At 43.2% G+C, this 24,465-nt stretch overlaps 1 protein-coding gene across 3 annotated transcripts in view; it reads right to left on the bottom strand.

Annotated features, from left to right (window-relative positions):
* The window catches only part of sdsl (serine dehydratase-like), a 72,762-nt gene that overhangs the window by 39,906 nt on the left and 8,391 nt on the right, over positions 1-24,465 (bottom strand). For 2 of the 3 annotated variants that reach the window (XM_068055135.1, XM_068055136.1), the window contains exon 3: positions 12,364-12,776. The exons of the other annotated variant lie outside the window; for it this stretch is intronic. The gene's annotated coding sequence lies outside the window, so the exon portion shown is untranslated. The remainder of the gene's footprint in view (positions 1-12,363; positions 12,777-24,465) is intronic. 3 annotated transcript variants of the gene reach the window in all.

Genomic DNA, 24,465 nt, shown 5'->3' with positions numbered 1-24,465 from the left:
TTATTGTGATCTGTCAATATTGTTGCAAACTATTATTCTCCCTTTATCTCTTTTTCTGGGCTATATTATATTTATCTTTTTAGGTTTTGCTATTTTTGAAATATTTGTTGCCAGTACTGCTGATTCTTTTTAACCCTCTCCGGTGTTTATTGTGGAACTTGTACTATTGACATTATCCATCTTTGAGCCTCCGACTGAGAATCAGCTGTTGAAAAACATTGCCTGTCACTTCTAAATTACATAGAATTTACAGCACAGAAACAGGCCATTCTGCCCAACTGGTCTGTGCCAGTCTTTATGTTCCACGAGTCTCCTCCCACCCTACTTCATCTAACCTTATCTGCATATCCTTCTATTCCTTTCACCCTTCCTTGGCAAAGAAGTTTCTCTTGACTTCTTTATTGTATTTATTAGTGACTATCTCATATTTATGGCCCTTAGTTTTGGGATTGGAAATATTTTCTCTATATCAACCCTATCAAAACCTTCAGCCTTCTATTTTCTAGAGAGAAGAGCCTGAGCCTGTTCAGTCTTTCCAAACAGTTATAACCTCTCAGTTCTAGTATCATTCTTGTGAATCTTCTTCAATGCCGCTATATCCTTTTTGTAATATGAAGACTTGAACTGTACACAGTACTCTAAGTGTGGCACAACCACTCTTCCATACAAGTGTAGCATAACTTCCCTGTTTATAATTCTGTTCATCTAGAAATGAAACTGTGTTTTGTTTGCATTTTTACAGCCTTGTTAACTTGCATTGCTGCTATTAATGGTTTATGAACGTGTACCTTTGCTCCTTTACTCCATCCAGACTCTTATTTTCCAAGGAATGTGTAGCCTCATTATTCCTCCTACTATAATGCACCACCTCAAACTTATCTACATTGAAAATCATTTGCCTTTTACACACTCATTCTGTCCTATTCTGCAGGTTTATTCGCATTTTGTATTTCCTCACACTCTTCCTCAGTATTAACTATTCCCCCAATTTGGTGACTTAATTCTTCTAATCAAAAAGAACTGGAGTTGCAGGCCTGGGATCATGATGAACCAGGCCAGTGCATCATACATGTTCATATCGTGATGCACCTTTACATCATAAATCAAACATATGAATAAGCTCAATGTGTTTGGCAGTACAACCTTGGAGTTGGTCTGACAGTAGGAGGTAAAGTTCAAAATAGTCATGGGTCTGTGCTGCTGCCAGTTCTAGTTTTAATAAAAGCTTTCAGGTATGCTTTAAGATATCAACAATGTTCCTGAAGTTTTACTTGCACATCCGCAGAACTTTGTAAGGGATCACAAGCTTTTTGTTTTTGAGCAATGGTACCAATATTGGGTCAGTTTTTCAAATGCATGTCACCAGTAGGCTCTCCGTCAATGCACACATTCAGAACATTATCCCTTTGGGCGGTGTTCACCTATTTGCTGGACACTGAGAATTTGTATGGGTCAAACTTTGGAAGAAAAACTTCTTCTCATCTCAGATTTCATTCTCCTTCTGGAAGCAAATTGCCATGTGTCATCTTGTACTGGATTTGGCAGCCTAAGGTGTTACCGTGTTCAATGTTTCATCAGTAAGTGTCTTGGTATCAGTATACCTGGTGCATAACATTGAAATCTAGAATACAGTGTATCAAACAGTTAGTTATAACATCTGTACAAACAAATATAATGATCCCACATAGTGGGCACAATGCCTATACTGTGATGCTGGGTTTGTATAATCATTTATTCTTGTTATAACTCATTATTTTATATAATGCTGTAAAGCTATGAAAATCATTTTTTTCTGTGACTGAATTATTGGCTGCACAGGAAAACATTAGTCTCTGATTTGATGGGATATCCAACTTAGAAGCAATTAATTCCAGTCGGCAATTATTGGTGCCAAACTTGGGGTTGAATGAAGTGCCAGGGTATTTCCTGCATGAGATCTTAATCTCAGCTCAACTGTTAAGAACAGATAATCAGTAAAGGCTAGGATAAGGGCAAGTAAAGTCAGAGGTATCAAAGGAAAGTAACTGAGACCCAGTCATGCTGTTTTTAAATATCATTACCAAGCACCATTGGCAAAGGCCTGGGAACTTTACCTTTGAATCTCTAGAAGACATAGAGTGAATAATTGGCATCTAAAAACCAAGGTCAGGTATTCTAAATCATGTGTCTATCTGCTAATCCAAAAATAGATATTCCTCATGCTTTACATTCTGGAAATATTTTCTTTCTTGTATCCAAATAATGAGTCATAATAAAGTGGAAGATTCCTAATACTAATGAATCTGGAAGTCAAGAGTTGATACTAACATAAACCTCTCTACCTTAGAATATAATTCAGTTGCATTCTATTTCTGTCTGTGTTCCAGCCACCATAAATAAGAGCAGGCAGTGTAAGAGATGCCCTTGAAATAATTTGAAAATAAGCCAAGGTCGACTTAGTACAATATCAGAAACATCAACTGCAAATTATGTATGGCAAACATTTCACAAGCACATTTTCTGTGTCAAGATTTCCTCTGGCATTTGTTGGCAAACTTGTGGCATTATGGGATACTAAGTTGGATATTCTAGTTCATTGGCTGTATTTGTAGATCATTCTCCAATAAGTTGTTGCCAAAATGCACTATTCTCAAAATTGTGGCATATTAATGCAGTAGTGAATGGTATTTTTCAAACTTTGGAACCAGCCAGATAGACTACAATGCTCTTGTTTGTTCATCCACATGCATATGTTCCCAAAACAAGGTTGCAAAACTGTGTGAAAGCTTTACATTTTCTAAATTCAATTATATTATTGTAGCTTGTAAAAATTATTCATGCCCAGGGTTTGAGGATTTAGGCAAGCAGCTGCTGTATTGTACTCCCTATTCCTATGAAAAAATCGAAATAACACTCCTCTCTATGTGGCTCTGATTTATTTATTTAGAGATACAGCACTGAAACAGGCCCTTCGGCCCACCGAGTCTGTACCGACCATCAACCACCCATTTATACTAATCCTACACTAATCCCATACTCCTACCACATCCCCACCTTCCCTATATTCCCCTTCCACCTACCTATACTATGGGCAATTTATAATGGCCAATTTACCTATCAACCTGCAAGTCTTTGGCTGTGGGAGGAAACCGGAGCACCCGGCGAAAACCCACGCAGTCACAGGGAGAACTTGCAAACTCCACACAGGCAGTACCCAGAATTGAACCCGGGTCGCTGGAGCTGTGAGGCTGCGGTGCTAACCACTGTGCCACTGATGCTTCATTATCGCAGTTCTATTTATTTGCTACCAATATTTTCTAAGAGAATTATTTTTCTAATCCTGATAAACGTAGTTTTAGTGTTCAGAGCACAACAGTTTTCCAAAAACACAGAAGGGAGGGACAGTAGCCAAGCTGTTACTCTTTCCTTGAGGAAATAATCTAAACTAACACTTCAGTGCAGTACTGAGGGACTGTTGCATGCTGTAGATGCTGTCTTTTAGGTGGGAGGCTAAACCTTTCTACCCTCTCAAAGATGGGGGAGCCCAGCACATCAGTGCAGAAGATAAGGCTGAAGCATTTGCAACAATGATCCATCTCGGCCTCCACCTGAAGTCCCCAGCATCACAGATACCAGAATTCAGCCAATTCAATTCACTCCGTGTGATATCAAGAAACGACTGAATGCACTGGTTACTGCAAAGGCTATGGGCCCTGACAATATTTGGCAATAGTACTGAAGCCCTGTTCTCCAGAACTTGCCATACCCTGGCCAAGCTGTTCCAGTACAGCTACAACACTGGCATCTACCCAGCAATGTGGAAAATTGCCCAGGTATGTCCTGTACACAAAAAGCAGGACAAGTGTAACCCGGCCAATTACAACCCCATCAGTCGACTCTCAATCATCAGTAAAGTGATGGAAGGTGTCATCGACAGTGCCATCAAGCAGCACTTGCTTAGCAATAAACTGCTCAGTGATGCTCAGTTTGGGTTCCGCCAGGGCCACTCAGCTCCTGACCTCATTACAGCCTTGGTTCAAACATGGACAAAAGAGCTGAACTCCAGAGGTGAGGTGACTGCCCTTGACATCAAGGCAGTATTTGACTGCGTGTGGCATCAAGGAGCCCTAGCAAAACTGGAGTCAATGGGAATCAGGGAGAATACTCTCCGCTGGTTGGAGTCATACCTAGCGCAAAGGAAGATGCTTGTGGTTGTCGAAGGTCAATCATCTCAGCACCAGGATATCATTGAAGGAGTTCCTCAGGGTAGTGTCCTAGGCCCAACCATCTTCCGCTGCTTCATCAATGATCTTCCCTCCATCAGAAGGTCAGAAGTGGGGATGCTCGCTGATGATTGCACAATGTTCAGCACAATTCGTGACTCCTCAGATACTGAAGCAGTCTGTGTAGAAATGCAGCAAGACTTGGACAATATCCAGGTTCGGGCTCATAAGTGGCAAGTAACATTCATGCCACACAAGTGCCAGGCAATGACCATCTCCAACAAGAGAGAATCTAATCATCTCCCCTTGACATTCAATGGCATTAGTGGCTCAATCCCCCACTATCAACACCCTGGGGGTTACCATTGACCAGAAACTGAACTGGAGTAACCATATAAATACCGTGGCTACAAGAGTAGGTCAGAGGCTAGGAATTCTGCGGTGAGTAACTCACCTCCTGACTCCCCAAAGCCTGTCCACCATTGTTACGACCAGGTGAGAAAGGGGTCTAGGGGTTCCCTCTCAGCCTTTGCCTGGTTTAACCGTAACAGGGTTTAATTTGAAAAACACCGTGTTTTAGCTCCCCCTCAGTGAATCTTTGTTCACCACTTTCCAATTGCAAGGCAAAGAAATCAATTAGACATGTTTTCTTAGATTTAAACAAGAAAGGTGGAAGTGTATTAATCTTGAACTTTAATTTGGGTAATGGCTATGAATACGCGCCGCGACCACGCTAGCATGCATACACAATAAACACACACGCAGAAAGGCAGAAAAAATAGAAAGAATAAAGGGGAAAAGTTTGAGGCAATAGCTGGGTGTATTTACAGTCCTTTGAGTTCGACGTGGAGTCTTTTGTTGCCAGTAAGTCTTGCTGCTCGTTGGGGCCCAGTGCACACTTTAACTTGTTTCGACGTAGAAGTGTTGTCTCTCCCGAGGTTTAAACAACTTCAGTGGATCCGGAGGTTTGTTAGAAAGCGAGAGAGAGCCAGCCAGGAGAGAGGCTCTCTTGTTCCATGTTCAGTTGCAATCTGCAGTCTGTCTTCAAACTGTCCTGTGAGCACAATTTAAAACTACAAGTTGGCCAGCAGGTTACTCATGTGACTAATCTTTTATTTGGAAACAACCACTCCTGCGCATTGTGGATTTCAAAGTTCTCAATGGGGGTGGGTGGTGGGGGGGGAGGGGGGGTAGTGTAGTGCTGTCTTTTACACCAACAAGATGTGGATTACCATTGCCCAGACCAATTTCCGTTAATTGAATCAGTGAGCAGGTGGGGGTCTTCATGACAACCATCTACAAGGCACAAGTCAGGAGTGTGATGGAATACTCTCCACTTGCCTGGATGGGTGCAGCTCCAACAACACTCAAGAAGCTAGACACCATCCAGGACAAAGCAGCCCGCTTGATTGGCACTCCATCCACAAACATTCACTCCCTCCCCCACCGACGCACAGTGGCAGCAGTGTGTATCATCTCCAAGATGCACTGCAGCAACGCATCAAGGCTCCTTAGACAGCACCTTCCAAACCCGTGACCTCTACCCCCTAAAAGGAGAAGGACAGCAATTGCATGGGAACACCACCACCTGTAAGTTCCCCTCCAAGCCACACACCATCCTGACTTGGAACTATATTGCCGTTCCTTCTCTGTTGCTGGGTCAAAATCCTGGAACTCCCTTCCTAACAGCACTGTGGGTGTACTTACCCTATATGTACTGCAGAGGTTCAAGAAGGCGGATCACCACCATCCTCTCAAGGGCAATTAGGGATGGTCAATAAATGCTGTCCTAGCCAGTGATGCCCACATCCCATGAATGAACAAAAAGAAAACCTGAAAGCAGACCTTTCATTGCAATATGCTATGTGTGATGTCACTCAAGATAAGTACATGTGCTTGACTGAGTACATAATGTGAATATTATGGTAATAGCCATTTACTTGGGGAGGCCTCTGACTACAAGCTTCACCTTCTCCAATTGCTTTGATGACACAAACCCAGTTATGTCTGGTTAAGCCTCCTTAAATGGCACAAGGGCTTGTACTTTGAGTTCACCTCTGGTTCATGTCTGCTCATGTTCAATATGTGCTCTCTTGTCAGTAAGTTGTCTAAGGTAGTCTAGAGATAAATATAAGTGTCAACAGCTGCTCATCTTCAGTCTCATCCTGTCTGATATTAAATGAAAATGCAGCATGGACACAGGATTGTGCACATCTTTGTCAAAGTTTGAACCAGGCATTTCTTCATTGCATTTCATTCGTGCAGATGGATGTTTATGTTTCCTGGTTATCAAGGTAGGCTAAAAGAGCTGGGACTCTCCACTTTAGAGAAGTGTAGACTTAGGATGATCTGATTGAGGTTTATAAAATAATGGAGGGGATTGATTGTGTTCAAGATGACAATCTATTCCAATTAAATAGTTTAGGGAGGACCAGGGGTCACAATCTTTAGTTGTACAAGGCCAGATCCAGGTTAGATATCAGGAAGTGGTTCTTTTCTCAGGGAATCATGGACCAGGCTGCCAGTTCATGTGGCAGACACTGATTCATTGAATTCCTTCAAGCAAGAGCTGGACCTATTTTTGCCTGGGGCAGAAGTCACTTTTCATAAAAAGGTAGGAATTACCAGGAATTCAGAGCCAGAGTGATCTCCTGAACTAGTTTTGATCACCCAGATGGGTCGGAAAGGAATGTTGTAGATTTCCCCCCACCCCCCCCCCCCCCCCATTTTGACCTGGGTTTTTATCTGGTTTCGCACCTCTCCCAGGAGATCAGAAATAGTTTTTATTTGGGGCAGAGACTATTGGATGGACCAGAGGCTCTTTTCCCATCTGTCATTGTTTGTATGATTAGCATTTAGTGCCCTGGTTCTCTCTCACCAGTCATACACCGGCAATCTCTTGGTTTATCAGAAAAAGATTTAAAGTTTTTAACATGCCTACTGGTAGCAAGTGCTTGACATTCATAACAGTACTTTTAACTTACCTTAGCTGATTTCTTCAGGTCAGACTTCTTCCTGATATCACACTAGATCCACTGGATTCTTGAGATAGCATTCACTCCAGTCAGCCATTTCAACTACATCCAGTGGCCAATTCTACCAAACGTTACTTGCCTCTTTCTCCCACTCCCTATAGAAGCACTTCCAGCACCTGATCCTCAACCCTACATTTTCTCAACCTTGGAGCCTCCATTGCACGGGAATATTGTGCAGTAACAATGCACCTTGCACCATTGTGGGGAGTTAAGCACTGCTGACAGCTGCTGGCCCTTGTTATTAGTAATGCTCCTCCTTTGGTCAGCCTGCTATTTGACTATTATAATACCCAAAACCAGCAATATCAGAAGTTAATGGGCTTGCCTTGTAACTCCCAAAATTCTTAAATAATGCTGAGTTAACTTTTTAATAGTGATCCAACAACAATCTCTTGGCTTATTTGTTGGAAGTAATAATAACCAAGTGATTAGCTGCTCTGGCATATTTCCACTTTCAATTCCATCTGCCAAGAATTATTAGCTTGGCTATGAAACAAAATGTGTGACATGACCAAATAATTCCCAGCTTAAGTAGCTTGTCTGGTTAACATTCTACTTCTCGTACAAATCCTGATTGGTCTAGATATAAATCTGGGTTTGTTCTGCACTTCCAAATTCGATTTCAATTTCACCGTCACTGATTTATAATATATGGCGCTGTAAATGAACTCACCTTATGTCACTTGGATCAGGATCTGTTATCCCAGCGTCCTATATGACACTTCATGAAAACACACTGCAGCCAATTCTATGGTCTTGTACTCCCAGCAGGAAGCTGCACTAACAGGGAGTGCATTGTGGAAATTTGCAGATATACATGGATTTCCATCCATGAAGAATCAAGGGCTGCACATCCACACTATTGACTCACAATGCACTTCCTGCAAGTGGAGCCTTCTGCACGGCATCACATAAATAGCTGTCATTTTTTCGCCTCTGAGACTGATGGGGGGACAGTTTCTTCTCCCCACCTGCAGTAATGGGTGCTGTGTGATATCTTCAGGTGGTTAACTGTTTTGGTTTCCAAGCAATCAGAAATGCCTTTAACGACCCCACAAAGTGACTCATTCCCCCTCCTACTGACAGCATAATACCCTTATGGTTGGTTCCTTCACTTCTAAATTGCGACCCTCCCTGAAAGGAGACAGAATGCTTCTGATTTAGGCAGAAGACAGTAAAGTACTTCCGTTACCTTACACAACAAAAAAGAGACAGGAAAGCAACAGTTCTGACATAACCTGCAGCGTGATGTAAGGTAATTTTGATGAAAAACCCAATTCCCCTTGACAAAGTTATATTGTGGCAAAGGACATTCAATCAAACAGGTATTAGTTGGGTAGTATCCAAGTATTTCTGTTATCATAGCATGATGGTTATCAACAACCTTGTATGTCATGCTGCAAAAAATAATTCCCTTCCCCCACCTAGGCAGGAGAGCATAGAAAGTCAGTGCCATCATTACTGAGGCAGAATTGATGCTTTTAAGTGTGCATAGCTAACACAGCACATCATGTTGCTAATGTTATTTGGTGGCACCACAAGCAGAATAAAACATTACCCACTGGGCCTTTCAGTGGCCAACACAAAAATTAATAAGATTTTCTCATACTTCATGCTGATAATCAATCCAAACTTAGCAAGCATGATGATTAGTATGTCTATATTTATTCTGTGTGAGTTCAGCAATTTATATGTGCTTTAAGTACTGGTTGTCTGAGCCTGGAGAGCTATAGCATGTTTCATTATAATATAGATGAGGTATTTTATCGCTTGTGCTTTCAGTGCTACCCCTCCAAATTATATACTTTTATGTCAGGACTTGCAACTTGTTTCCTGTAATTCTACACCTCCATCAATAGAGGCCCAGCTTTTGCTTGTCCTTGAATTTCAGATACCAGAAGTAACAAATATTAAAATTTGGAAGTTAGGAGCAAAAAGAGAAGTCATCTGGACATTTTCCCCTAAAGTGTTCTAAAGTTATCTAAGAAGGCTGGAGCTGTGAGGCTGCAGTGCTAACCACAGTGGCGCTGTGGTTAGCACCGCAGCCTCACAGCTCCAGCGACCCAGGTTCGGTTCTGGGTACTGCCTGTGCGGAGTTTGCAAGTTCTCCCTGTGGGTTTCTGCCGGGTGCTCTGGTTTCCTCCCACAGCCAAAGACTTGCAGGTTGATAAATAAATTGGCCATTGTAAATTGCCCTTAGTGTAGGTAGGTGGTAGGAGAATGGTGGGGATGTGGTAGGGAACATGGGATTAGTGTAGGATTAGTATAAATGGGTGATTGTTGGCTGGCACAGACTTGGTGGGCCAAAGGGCCTGTTTCAGTGCTGTATCTCTCTATGACTCTAAGACCATTAAAATGGATAGTATGAATGAGTTTGAGAGAAAATTAGACCCATTTCCAGAAAGAGAGGGAAGATGTATAAATGGGGTTGAATTCTCAGAAAGTGACACTCTTGTTGGGCTTAATGTTCCTAATAATTTTTTTTTTTAAGGTATCAGCCTTGACTCACTTATGAGTCAGAAGGTGGTAGGTTCAAGCACCAGGCAGAGATTTCAGCATATAATCCTTCAGCATATAATCCTTCAGTAAAGTACTAAGTGTCACTAAGGGAGTGAATCACTGTCAGAAGTGTTTTTTAAAAATAGGCTATTAAACCAATCTGCCTCTCAAGATGATGTTTAAAAAACCCATGGGGTACAATTCAAAGAAGAGAAATAGAGTTCTTCTGGTGTCCTGGCCAACATCATCCATCACTCAATATCAAAAACAGGTTATCTGGTAATTTATCACATTGCTGATTGGGGACCTTGCTGTTCATTAATTGGCTGTGGTGTTTCCTGACATTATAACACTGACTACAATTCAAAAGTACTTTGTTGGTTGAAAAGTGCCTTGACAGCTTGAAAGGCACTATATTAATGCATATTCTTTCTTTAAGGTTCAGTATCCTTAATTGACTCCTCTTTGCCTACGTAACCCATTCATTCCAGCATGTTGTTATTCCATTGGAGATGGGAATGAAAACAAGGCAACTGGCATTTATTTTGCAAACCAACACATGGTTATGGAATGTCTATGTCAGCACCTAGTTGACTATTGGTGGGTAGATGCACCAAAGCTAGCTCAGGAACTGAATTGCCTTTAATTATCTTTGAAGCATATTGGCTGGGTGTGGGGGGGAAATGAAATAAAACAACAAATTATCAAATAAGTTAGATTGTCCAAAGCCCAGTAAATGTTCTAAACCTGTTTCACAGAATATTTTAGTGTTTGATCCAGCATCTAAATCAAAAATATTAAATATAGGCCATTAAATTAGTAATCACACATTTAATTCCAATCACAAATGTCCAAGTGCCATTAATAACCAAACCCAATAGGTCGACGTTTTATAAGAGTGGACCAAATTTCAGAGCCTGTCTGTGGAAAGTTGATCATAATGAGCTTTCTACTTCATTAGTAAAGTTTATGGCCAAGCTTTGTAAACCATTTCTCTAGCTATGATTGGAGATGTGGTAACATTACCAACTACATTAATGCTTCTTCCTTAATTGTTCAATTGTAATTCATAAAGTGGTTACAAGGGTAAGCAGTCTAGCTGGGATTCCCAGTTTCCAGACTGAGTTAAGGTACAGCAGGTTCTGCATTGTCACCTAGTGAAATTACTTCAAGGAGAAATTAATGTCTTTCTAAAACAGAATTCCTCTGACATTGAATCCTCCATATGCTGGCGTATCTCTTGCAAATGAGAGGAACCATACTAACCTGTGAATTCCTAGAACTTTATTTCCAAAAGTTATGTCTTTACCCATAGAATAAATAAAATCATATCACTTCACATAAAATATTAATCTTGGTATCAGGTTTAGAACGAAGCAGTCATTGTTAAATTCTAATAGAAAAAATGAAAAATATTTACGTTTATATTATGCATTTCTTGTCTTCAGAACATCCCAGAGTGCGTCACAATGAATTACTTTAAGTATAGACACGTTTGTGTAAAAAAAAACATTGCAGCCACGTTGTGCATAGCAAGGTCCCACAAATAGCCATGAAATAAATAATTGTTTAACCTGTTTCTGGTGGTGTAGGTTGAGTGATAAATGTTAGCCAGGACACCAAGGGAACTCCTCTGCTATTGTTCAAATAGTGCCATATGATCTTTTACATCCATCTGAACAGGCAGATGGGGCGCGAGTTTAATCTGTTATCAGAAAGACGGCTACTCTTGCACGACAGCAAAGTTTCAGCTGAGATTAGACACTTAGTGCACTCGGTAGTCTTTTAAGTTATACTGCCACTCTTAGCTTAATGCCAAAATCTTGCTATCATGCAAAAGTTGCAGTTCAAATGCACACTTAAAATGGTAAATATTGGTCGAATCATGCGTTGATTTAGTTCCTATTTCCTACTATAAACAGGTTAATAGAGAGAAACTTCATCCACAGTACATGAATCAGCCTTTCTATATATCTTAAGTGAAAACAGTTGTATAGAAACAACCTCTATAAGAACGAAAACATCTTTCTAGTTGCACAATTTCACACTCATAAAATCTGCATTAAAAGACAATTCATAATCTTGTTGATAATTGTGACCTTGTTATTTCGGTTCACAGATCACATTAGTCCCCAAGAGGCTAATCAAAGATATTCGTTCTCTATCATGTTCTACATGTCCTTAAAGTCAAATCACAGAACACAACACTGAGTTTTCAAGGACACCTGATTCTAATTGTATTACAATTAGGCTAGTGCCTTATCGTTAATGTCCTTCGTTATGGATGTACAGGAACGATGTACATTACTGTGAATTCCATATCCACAGATCCATGTTAGTATATTTTTTGCTTTGCTGTAATTATACATTCATATTTTTACTTATTGCCTATTTGATGTACTTTGCTCCAGCTACGATTTTTAGAGTAAAAGCAGTACAGTGTTAACGTTCGTTTTTCCTATATAAAAAAATTACTGGAGGCTCGGCAACGTCACTGTAATTAATAACGATTGTTAGCAATTACAGATACTCCACTTCAGGCAACAGTTTGCAAATGTTTTCGCGCCTTTCACTGAAAATATTAGGGCTATGTTAAGAAGTGAATTGTTTAATCTGGTAAATCTTACCAAATTAGCAGTTCCAATAAATCAGGTTGCTTCGTCCCAAAGTTTTTCCTACGATTCAACATAAACACATCGTACAAAGCGACTGGTTTTAATGTCAACTGGAACACCGATTGATCTTTCTGGATGTGCGTGAGAGTCAGTGCGATGACGGTGTTGTCCCCACAGAGGGCGAAGAGCGTTCACATTCACTTCTCAAACTCCACTCAGTCAGACACGACCCTGTCCTATTCGCTATCGTAGAAAGGATTGAAATAGGTTCCGTTATTATAAAGTTTCTTCACAAGAAATGTTTGTGATGGTGTGTATAGGTCTATTTCCTTAGATGCTGAGTCTTTCTTGCATTTTCTGATGTTTTAACCAAATTTTAACCAAAAACAGAAAATGTTGGCAATATACAGCTGGTCAGTCAGCATCTGTGGGGAGAAGAGACAGGTTAATGTTTGGAGTATTGATTAGAACTGGGGGAAATACTAGAGATGGACAACATTTAAAAAAGAACAAAACAAAGGGAAGGAAGGGGGAAACATTTGAACAGCCAATGTTTTGGGGTAGATAAGGCAGCTCGAAATGGAAACTGGAAAAACTAGTAAAGTGCTTCAGAATCCAGCAGCCTAAGGTCAGGCTGACAGGAAGTGTACAGAGCACTCGCCAGCAGTCACCAACCCAGCTGCAAAACGATTCCCTTTAACTCCCAGGAACAGCCACACGCCCATCTCACAGCTCCTACCATACAGAAAGGGGGAGATAAGGTTATGGTCCTCTATTTGAAACCCCTGTCTTTCGCTACTTAGCAGCTTACCAGCTGTCCATTTCTGCCTCACTAAAGCTGTCAGATTGATGTTTCTCTATTCCAAATGAGCTTATTGGTCATCACTGTTCAAGAACAACTTTCAGTTTATTGACATTTTTAACGTCTTGCTGCTGCCGATTGATCAACACGTTCATGTTTTAGTTTCAGTCTTTGACTTTGGTGCGAGAATGGTAAGTCCCAATTTACAGAGCTTCTGTGGTTGCTGTCTGATACGAAGTCTGTCTCAAGCTAGTTGTGTGTCTCTGTACTAAAGTTCGTAATTTTGTGGTTTGTTTCCACACCACATCAAATCTGCCTTCAACATTGCTCCTGTCACCAGGCTGGTCATTTTACTGCATGTCATCATTCTCCCTTTACATTTGCAATTAATTCTCTGATCCATCCTCCAAATTCACTATACATTCTCTGCTGCATCAGGACAGTTCTGTAAATGCAGTTCTGTAAGTCTTTAACGTCTAAATTACGATGGATCAACTGTAGATTAAGTGAAGTTTGATGCCGTCTGTTTTCAGTGTTGTGCAGTTAGATCCAAAGGATCCCTTGCTCGTGCGCGCAGGGGTTGACTGTGATATTCACCCACCTTGTTTTTCACAGTTGTGAAACACAACCTATTCAATTTCATGATCATCTGGTATCTGGCTTAAAACTGTCCTATTTCAGAAAGTACTGCCAGAGATCGCCACCTGGCGGATGGTTTGTACAATGTCACCTCTTAGCCTCGACACAGGTTGACAGATGGAAGTAGTAATTGGCAGCAGTACATCGTCATGTAGTCCCAGATTTTGTGGTCAGCAGCAAAGGAGCAGAGCACGCTGTTCACCTCACTGACAACTACCCACAAAGATTTGATTGACAGAGTGGAGACCTGCACTCATCAGGCATTTGTTGCTGCGCCACGCCCTCTACAGGGTCTCTGTGGCATCTGTGAACTGAGCAAGTTACAACGAAGCTCTTCAGCCCATCAGATTGCAGGATCCTTGCTGAGATACGCAGCGTCAAAACTTGGAAGTATAAAGCAGGAAATATAAATTAGATATAAATTAAGTAGAGAAATAACATAAAGATTAGGAAATATAGATAGGATTAAGGCAGAGTGTTAAAAAAGACAAACAGAAAACTTAAAATAATTTTTATACACATAAATTTTTTTCTGAATGAGACTCCACACTTGTAAAATTATTTTTCAGGACCAGAGAGGTTGTTCATCAGTTATTACCACTTATTATGCCATGAAAGATTAATTTACTCTTGAATGCACTAGCCCTAACATTTTAAGGTACCTATTGCAGAACTAGAGGGTAAGTACCCAACGTTCACAGCAATACAGGGATTTCAATGCCAAGTCTAGCCTTGAGAACTGCAACAGCACATCCTGTGGAGGAGCAGGGAATCTGTGACAGAAACCTCTGTGCACATGCGGACGCCAGAAGTTTCTGTCAGATTTATTTCAAGAAGATACAGGCCAATATATTTCCAGCACAGAAACAGGCCATTCATCCCAACAGATCTATGCCTGCGTTTATGTTCCACACAAGCTTCCTCCCACCCTCTCCATCAGCATATCTTTCTATTCCTTTCTCTCTCATGTGTTTATCTAGCTCCCCTTATGCATTTATACTGTTCACCTCGACAACTCCTTGTGGTAGTGAGTTCCACATTCTATACACTTTCTGGGTAAATAAGTTTCTGCTGAATTCCCTAATGGATTTATTAGTGATTGTCTTAAATATGGCCCATAGTACTGGTCGTGCCAGCAAGCGAAAACATCCCCTCTATGCCTATCCTATAGAAACCCGCTCATTCAGAGAGCTGGGCAGATACAATAGACTGAATGGCCTCCCACTGCGCTGTAACAATTCTGTGATAATTTTAAAGACTTCTATTAAGTAGCTCCTCAATCTTTAATGTAGAGAAAAGAGGTTTAGCTTGTTCAGATGTTTCCTAATAGGTATAACCGCTCAGTTCTGGTATCATTCTAATAAAAAAAAACACCTTCTCCGATGCCTCTATTTCCCTTTATAAAATGGAAACCAGAACTCCAAGTGTGCTCGAACCAAGATTTTATACAAGTCCCACTCTGGATTCTTGAGCCCAAAATTTAGGTTGACGCTTCAATGTAGTACTGAGGGAATTCTGCACTGTTGGGTGTGCTGTCTTTTAGATGAAACATTAAACCACAACCCTCTCGGATGGAAGTAAAAGACCCCATAGCACTATTCGAAGAAGAGCAGTGGAGTTCTCCCCAGTGTCCTGGCCAATATTTATTCCTCATCCAACAACATTAAGAAACATATTATCTGGTCTTTACCTGTTTGTGGGACCTTGCTGTGCAGAAAGTGGCTGCCATATTTCCTTACAACACTTCAAAGTACTTTATTGGCTGTAAGATGCTTTGGGACTTCTTGAGGTTATAAAAGTCACTATGTAAATTCAAGTTCTTTCTTTCACCATTTGTAACAGTAATGCCCCAGTTTCTCAATGAACAAAAATGCTCCGAAACTGGAGATCTACAGAAAATGTCAACACTGTCTGTGCTTCAGCAGGGACTGTCACTTCCAGCTCACTACAGAAGAGGGCACACCCAGAGCTTTTTGCAAACAGCTGCCTGTATGCTTTCAGCTAAGAGTTGATCTACCTTTGGAATTAATTTCTATTTTTAATTGCCAATTTCCCCCTCCTCTCCTAAAGACAGTGACTGTGATGGCAGAGTTTCATGGGAAACATTTGTTCTCTGGTACCTTACACCATAGTGAGCATTATTTATGTGTGAACATTGGCAGGACTGTAGGCAGCAAATTTAAAATTGTGCACAATTCTTCCAAATGCACTGATGCAAACTAGGAGAGACAAGGCCTTGATCCCCTTGGAAAATATTTAATTTTTGAAAATGGTACATTCAGGCTAACACTAAACACTTTCTTACTCAACAATTGATAGATTTTATATTGAAAAAAATGGGGAAAATGAGTGAGATTTGGGTTTATCCATATTCAACCAGACCATCATATCCCCTAAAAGTTACCTCAATAGTCATTCTACGCCCTTCACACTCCCCTGCTCCCTCCCATTCAAAAAGATGCTCCATCCCTCTGGCTGTATCTTCAGCTTTCTCAGCTCAAAACTCTGGAATTTTTTCCCTAAACCTCTCCTTCCTCCTTAAAACCTCTTCCATCAAAATTTTGGTCCCACCTTAATATTTCCTTCTGCGGCTCAGCATAAAATTTCATCTGATAACTCTCCTGTAAAGCACTTTGGGGCATTCTGCTACATTAAAGGCACTATACAAATGCAGTTGTTAGGTTTTTTTGACATTCCTATCGTTCCATGGTCACTTTTGCTGCCGGATTTTTTTACGTCCAGCATTTTTTTAAAACTTCAATTCAAATTCTCAAACAGCCATGAATTGAACTCTAATGCTCCGGATTATTAGCCCAGTCCTGTAATATAACCACTTATGATACTGTATCTCTGTAATGAATGGAGAAGGGAAAATTAGTTTTGTTTCTGGATGAATGAGCAACAATGGGCAGAATGGCCTTCCTCATTTATATTGATCTTGTGATTAATGCCTTTCACTGACTGCATATGATCTCTCTCCGCCCACCTGTGCTTGTTGAGACAATTATAACACAGTGTAGAAAGTTAAACTCTATGTAGATAAATCAGTCCAATTTAATTGAATGTAATCCCAACATAAAGGGCAAAATCAACTAATTGCCATTTTATATTGAAAAGGACTGATAGGTGATATTTTTAAACTGTGTTTTTGTTGCTATGACTCATGTCACAATAGTTAATTATTTTCCATCCACTATTATAGTAGGGAAATGTATAACAACAGTAAGGCACATAAATGATAACAGCTGCAAAGAACAAAACTGCTTTTTAAGGTGACACGTTAACCTCGCTTAAAATCATTCAAATTGGATCATATTGAGGTAGGAAGAAATTTCAATTGCCCACTTCTTATTACTTAGAGTTTAGCTCAGTTCATCTCATATCCCATATGATCATCTTTTAATAATCAGCAGAGTGTGACATTTCCCACAGCATGTGTAAAATTCAAATGTCGTGTTTCCCAAGCAAGCAGCTGGAGATTACAGATCAAAAAGGTCCCTCCAAGGTTTTAATCCCTGGTCTGTGCTCAGTTACCTAATCTCAGTCAGATGCGAGCTCCCTCTCTCTCCATTGACCCCCTCTTTCTCTCGCCATCCCCCCACCCGCTCTCTCTCTCTGCCCCTCTCTGTCTCTCTCTTCCCTCTTTTTCTCCCTCTCTCTATCCCCCCATCCCAAAGTGATGTCCTGGAGCTGAGATGATTGACATCCAATGACCGCAACCATCTTCCTTTGCCTGTCTTTCTCATTCTCTTTCTCTGTCCCCTCCCTCTCTCTCTCTGCCCCACTCTCTCTCTTTCTGTCCCTCTCTCTCTGTATACACCCCCTCACCCCCCTCCCCCCCACTCCCTCTCACCATCCCTCTGTCCCTCTGTCCCTTTCTCTCTCTCTCTGTCCCCACTCTCTCTGCCTCTCTCGCTCTTTCCCCTGCCCCTCTCTCCCCCTCTCTCTCACCCCCCTCTCTGCCCCCTCCCACCTCTCTCTCCCTCCCCCCTCTCTCTCCCCCTCTCTCTCTCCCCCTCTCTCTCCCCCCTCTCTCTCCCCCCCTCCCCTCTCTCTCTCCTCTCCCCCCTCTCCCTTTCCCTCTCCCCTCCCCTCTCCCCCTTCTCTCTTCCCCTCTCCCCCGTCCCTCTCTCCCCCCGTCCCACTCACCCTGTCCCCCTCTCTCTCTTCCCCCTCTCTCTTTCCGCTTCTCACTCCCCCTCGCTCTTCCCCGCCTCTCCCCCTCACTCTCCCCCGTCCCCCTTCCCCCTCTCCCCATTCCCCCTCTCTCCCCCCCTTTCTCCCCCTCTCTCTCTCCCCTCTCTTTCTCTCTCTCGCTCTCCCCTCTCTCACTCTCCCCCCTCTCACTCTCCCCCCTCTCTCTCTCCCCCCTCTCTCTCTATCCCCCCACTCTCACTCTCTCCCCCCACTCTCTCCCTGCCCCTCTCCCTCTTGCCTCCCCTTCTCCTTCTCTCACTCTCCCCCCTCTCCCTTCCCCTCTCCCCCTCTCCCTTCCCCTCTCCCCCTTCTCTCTTCCCCTCTCCCCCTTCTCTCTTCCCCTCTCCCCCGTCCCTCTCTCCCCCCGTCCCCCTCTCCCCATCCCCCTCACCCTGTCCCCCTCTCTCTCTTCCCCCTCTCTCTTTCCCCTTCTCACTCCCCCTCACTCTTCCCCGTCTCTCCCCCTCACTCTTCCCCTCACTCTCCCCCGTCCCCCTCTCCCTGTTCCCCCTCTCTCCCCCCTTTCTCCCCCTCTCTCTCTCGCTCTCCCCTCTTTCTCTCTCCCCCCTCTCTCTCACCCCGACCCCTCTCCCCGTCCCCTCTCCCCCCGTCCCCTCTCCCCCCGTCCCTCTCTCCCCCCGTCCCTCTCTCCCCCGTCCCTTTCTCCCCCCCGTCCCTTTCTCCCCCCGTCCCTCTCTCCCCCGTCCCTCTCTCCCCCGTCCCTCTCTCCCCCGTCCCTCTCTCCCCCCCATCCCCCTTTCCGCCTGTCCCCCTCTCCCCCGTCCCCCTCTCCCCCATCTCTCTCTCCCCCTCCCCTCTCTCTCACTCTCCTCCCTCTCACTCTCCTCCCTCTCACTCTCCTCCCTCTCACTCTTCCCCTCTCACTCTTCCCCTCTCACTCTACCCCCCTCACTCTACCCCCCTCACTCTACCCCCTCTCACTCTCCCCCCTCTCACTCTCCCCCCCTCACTCTCCCCCCTCTCACTCTCCCCCCTCTCTCTCTCTCTCTCTCCCCCCTCTCTCTCTCTCTCTCTTCTCTCTCTATCCCCCACTCTCACTCTCTCCCCCCACTCTCTCCCTCTCGCCTCCCCTTCTCCTTCTCTCACTCTCCCCTCTCCCGTCCCTCCCTCTCACCCACCTCTCCCCTCCCTCTCCTCCCTCCCTTCCCCCTCTCCCCTCCCTCCCTTCCCCCTCTCCCTCCCTCTTTTTCCAGCAGGTTCTGGTATTTTTTTTAAAAAGCTCTTGGAAAACCTTGAACTTGTCCTGAGTTTGGAAGCCACTGATCCTGCTCCCAGCACCTGTCAGCTGTGAAACTGATGGCTGTGAATTTTTTTAAAGTCAGTCAGATCTGGAAAGAAGTCGTCAATGGGAAATTTCTCATCCCTGAAAGTACTTGCCACGGACCTCAAAATTGTAACCACAGACACTGGTGTCGGTGTACGGACAGGTTGCCGTCCCCTGCCTGCAGTGCCCTCTGTGATAGTGGAGCCTGACAGCATGTACTGCTAAAACTCGCATATGAATAATGGACATTTGGTTGAGGGACCGGAAGGGAACTGGCATCTGTAGTGCTAAATGGCAGCTGAGAGTCAATACCTTTAGGAGCAGAGGAGAGAAACATTGGCAAGGAAATAAATTAATTCTTTTGTAACAAATACATAAGATATTGTACAATTGGAAATGTCTTACTGAGGTTGTTTCAATGTACAAAAGGAATGTCATCGCATGTCATTCATACTGTCCTTTCCTTTTTGGCCTCCTTGTCTTGAGAGACAATGGGTAAGCGCCTAGAGGTGGTCAGTAGTTTGTGGAGCAGCGCCTGGAGTGGCTATAAAGGCCAATTCTAGAGTGACAGATTCTTCCACAGGCACTGCCGGTGAAGTTGGTTGTTGGGGCTGTTACACAGTTGGCTCTCTCCTTACATTTCTGTATCTTTTCCTGCCAACTGCTGAGTCTCTTTGACTTGCCTCTCTTCAGCCCCGCCTTTATAGCTGTCGGCCAGCTCTGGCAATCGCTGGCAACTGGCTCCCATGACTTGTGGTCAATGTCGCATTTACAAACATATTTTAAAGTGGAGACAGGAACAGCCAGTGGGTCTGATACCAGTGACGAGCTCGCTGTACAATACGTCCTTGGGGATCCTGCCATCTTCCATGCGGCTCACATGGCCAAGCCATCTCGAGCACCGCTAGCTCAGTAGGGCGTATATTCTGGGGATGTTGGCTGCCTCGAGGACTTCTGCATTGGAGATACAGTCCTGCCACCTGATGCCAAGGATTCTCAGGAAACAGCGAAGATGGAATGCGTTGAGACGTCGCTCTTGGCTGACATACGTTGTCCAGGCCTCACTGCCATAGAGCAAGGTATTGAGGACATAGGCTTGAAACACTCGGACTTTTGTGTTCCATGTCAGTGCTCCATTTTCCCCCACCCTCTTGGCCAGTCTGGACATAGCAGCGGACGCCTTTCCCATGCGCTTGTTGATTTCTGCATCGAGAGACAGGTTGCTGGCGATGGTTGAGCTCAGGTCGGTGAACTCTTAAACCACCTCTAGAGTGTGGTCACCGAAATTGATGGATGGAGCATTTCTGACGTCCTGTCCCATGATGTTCATTTTCTCGAAACTGCTGGTTAGTCCAAATTTGTTGCAGGCAGCTGCAAGCCTGTCGATGAGTCTCTGCAGACACTCTTCAGTGTGGGATGTTAATGCAGAATCGTCAGCAAAGAGGAGTTCCCTGATGAGGACTTTCCGTACTTTGGTCTTCACTCTGAGACGGGCAAGGTTGAACAACCTGCCATCTGATCTTGTGTGGAAGAAAATTCCTTCTTCTGAAGACTTAAACGCGTGAGAGAGCAGCAGTGAGAAGAAGATCCCAAACAGTGCAGGTGCAAGAACACAGCCCTGTTTCACGCCACTCAGGATAGGAAAGGGGTCTGATGAGGCTCTGCTATGCTGAATTGTGCCTTTCTTATTGTCATGGAATGAGATGATGATACTTAATAGCTTTGGTGGACATCCGATCTTTGCTAGTAGTCTGAAGAGACCACGCTTTGGTGAGATTTATGAAGGCAACGTAGAGGGGCATCTGTTGTTCATGGCATTTCTCCTGTAGCTGGCGAAGGGAGAACAGCAGGTCAATGGTGGATCACTCTGCTCGAAAGCGCACTGTGCCTCAGGGTAGACATGCTCAGCCAGCTTCTGGAGTCTGCTTAAAATGACTCGAGCAAAGACTTTCCCCACTATGCTGAGCAGGGAGATTCCACTGTAGTTGTTGCAGTCACCGCGGTCACCCTTGTTCTTATAGAGGGTGATGATATTGGCATCGCGCATGTCCTGTGGTCCTGCTCCCTCATCCTAGCACAGGCAAACCAGTTCATGGAGTGCTGAGAGTATAGCAGGCTTGGCACTCTTGATGATTTCAGGGGCAATGCCGTCCTTTCCAGGGGCTTTCCCGCTGGCTAGAGAATCGATGGCATTACTGAGTTCCGATTTTGTTGGCTGTTCGTCCAGCTCATCCATGACTAGCAGAGACTGGGCTGCATTGAGGGTGGTATCAGTGCCATCATTTTCCCTGGAGTACAGTTCTAAGTAGTGCTCCCTCCAGCGGTCCATTTGCTTGAGTTGGTCAGTGATCGTTGCCCCTGATTTAGACTTGAGGGGGCAATCTTCTTGATGGTTGGCCCAAAAGCTCTCTTAATGCCGTCATACATTCCTCTGATATTTCCGATGTCAGAGGCCAGCTGAATACGACTGCATAGGTGTTGCCAGTAGTTGTTTGCACAGCACCTGGCTGTTCTTTGCACGGTTCTTCTGGCTGCTTTAAGTGATAAGGATATTAACTCGCTGGGGGCTTTCTTATAGCTCAGCAGTGCAGTGAGCTTGGCAGCTATAATTGGTTCCATCTCTTCAGAGTGAGATTGAAACCAGTCTGCATTCTGCTACCCATAATTTGTGGGTGTTTCACACTGATTTCCACAGTGTATATCACTTTTGCCATATTTTATATTTATTACATCTTTAAATGAAAACATTAAAGCAAATGGGTCAGATAAGTGAATGGTACAGGATACACCAAGTGGGTGATTGAATGCCAGGAGCACTGGGGACAGTGAGCAAAGCATCACTGGTGTGGCATGTGAGAAAGACCAATCGAATGATAGCAAGTTATAGAATCATAGAATAATACACCACCAAAGGAGGGAATTCAGTCCATTGTGCACTGCCTGGGAGGGTGGTAGAGGCGGGTTGCCTCACATCCTTTAAAAAGTACCAGGATGAGCACTTGGCACGTCATAACATTCAAGGCTATGGGCCAAGTGCTGGCAAATGGGATTAGGTAGACAGGTCAGGTGTCTTTAATGCATCGGTGCAGACTCGATGGGCTGAAGGGCCTCTTCTGCGCTGTATTATTCTGTGATTCTGTGCATCTGCCAGTTCTTCAGAAGAATTATCCAATTAGTCCCATTCCCTGCCCTTTCCCCAGAGCACTGCAAACTTCTCCCCTTCAAATATTTATCCAATTCCCTTTTGAAAGTTATTATTGAATCTGCTTCCACCACTTTTTCAGATAATGCATTCCAGATCATCCTCATTACATTAATATATTTCTTCTCATCTTGCCTCTGGTTCATTTACCAATTACATTAAATCTCTGTGCTATGGTTACCAACCCTTCTGCCACTGGAAACAGTTCTCCTTATTTCCTCTTTGAAAATACTTCATGATTTTGAACACCTCTATTAAATCTCCCCTTAACCTTCTTGGCTCTAAGGAGAACAATCCCAGCTTCTCTTGTCTCTCCATGTAACTGAAGTCCCATGTCGCTGATACAAGTCCAATAAATCTCCTTTGCACCCTCCCTAAATCTTTGACATTCTTCCTAAAGTATGGTGCCCAGAATTAGATACAACCCTCCAGCTGAGCTCTAATCAGAGATTTATTAAGGTTTAGCATAATTTTCTTGTCATTGTACTCTATGCCTTTCTATAAAGCCAAGGATCCCATATACTTTTTTTAATAACTTTCTTAGCTTGAAATGCCATCTTCAAAGAATTGTGTACATACACCCCCAAATCTGACCTATGCACCACCCCCTTTAAAATTGTACCATTTAGTTTATATTGCCTCTCTTCAATCTTCCGATCACTTCTCTACATTAAGTTGCATCTGCCATGTACCTGCCCATTTTATTAGTCTGTCTCTGTCCTCCTGAAGTCTGTTGCTATCTTCCTCACTGTTCATTACATTTCCGAGTTTTGTGTCATCTGCAAACTTTGAAATTATGTCCTGTGTACCCAAATCCAGGTCATTAATATATATCAAAAAGAGAAATGGTCCTAATACTGACCCCTGGGGGATACCACGTACTCCATCCAGTCTGATAGACAATTGTTCACCACTACTCTGCTTCTGTCTCTTAGCCAATTTCATACTAATGGAGTCACTGCCCGTTTAAATGGACTACCATTTTGCTAACAAGTCTATTATGTGCTACTTTATCAAATACCTTTTGAAAGTCTAAATACACAACATCAACTGCAGTATTTTTATCAACCCTTTCCATTGCTTCATCAAAGAACTCAATCAAGTTAGTCAAACATGATTTGCCTTCGATAAATCCAGGCTGACTGTCATTTACTAACCCATATTTTTCCAAGTGACAGTTAATTTTGTCTCTGATTATTGTCTCTAAAAGTTTTCCCACCACAGACATTCAGCTGGCTGCTAGTTGCCAGGTTTATCCCTCCCCCTTTTTAGAATAGGGTTGTAGTATTTGCAATCCTCCAGTCCTCTGGTGTTGCTCCCAAATCTAAGCAGAATTGGAAAATCGTGGCCAGAGCCTCTGCTATTTCTACCCTCACTTCTCTCAGCAACCTAGGATGCATCCCAATTGGACCAGGTGACTTTTCTACTTTGAGCACTGTCAATCTATTAACCTCCTCTTTATTTTTATCCTATCTAATTTCTCTTCTATCTCCTCTTTTAATGTGACACTGGCAGCATCCTCTTCTTTAGTGAATACTGATTTAAATTACTCATTTAATACTCAGCTATGCTGTCTACCACCACAAGAAGATCTCCTTTGTTATCTCTAATCAGCAACATCCTTCCTTTGACTACCCTTTTACTAGTTATATGTTTTAAAAGACTTTTGGGTTCCCTTTTAATCTTTTAATCATACATGTATGTTATGGATTTTTTTTATTGAGAAACCTAAAATGCACTTATACTGCAACTTTAGTACGATTGCAAAGTAGTTCCAGCTAAAGTTGCAGTTTCCCTCCAAAGTTGACTCTCAATGTGATTTTGGAGGGGTTGGCAGATAGTCTTCGAGAGAAGTCAGTCTCATATTGTTTGGGTTTGAAACCAAGTGGAGTATAGTGGCGTCAACACTGGATTTTTAGATCCTGAAGATTGCAGGAGGGAGGAAAGACAGAGAGTTAAGGATTTGCTGGGTTTTGAGGCGCTGGGCAA

Source organism: Heterodontus francisci, chromosome 23 (assembly GCF_036365525.1).
Source record: "Heterodontus francisci isolate sHetFra1 chromosome 23, sHetFra1.hap1, whole genome shotgun sequence".
In the NCBI taxonomy this organism is placed as follows: Eukaryota; Metazoa; Chordata; class Chondrichthyes; order Heterodontiformes; family Heterodontidae; genus Heterodontus; species Heterodontus francisci.
Note: the sequence above shows the minus strand (reverse complement) of the source record. Positions and strands in the feature narration are given on the sequence as shown.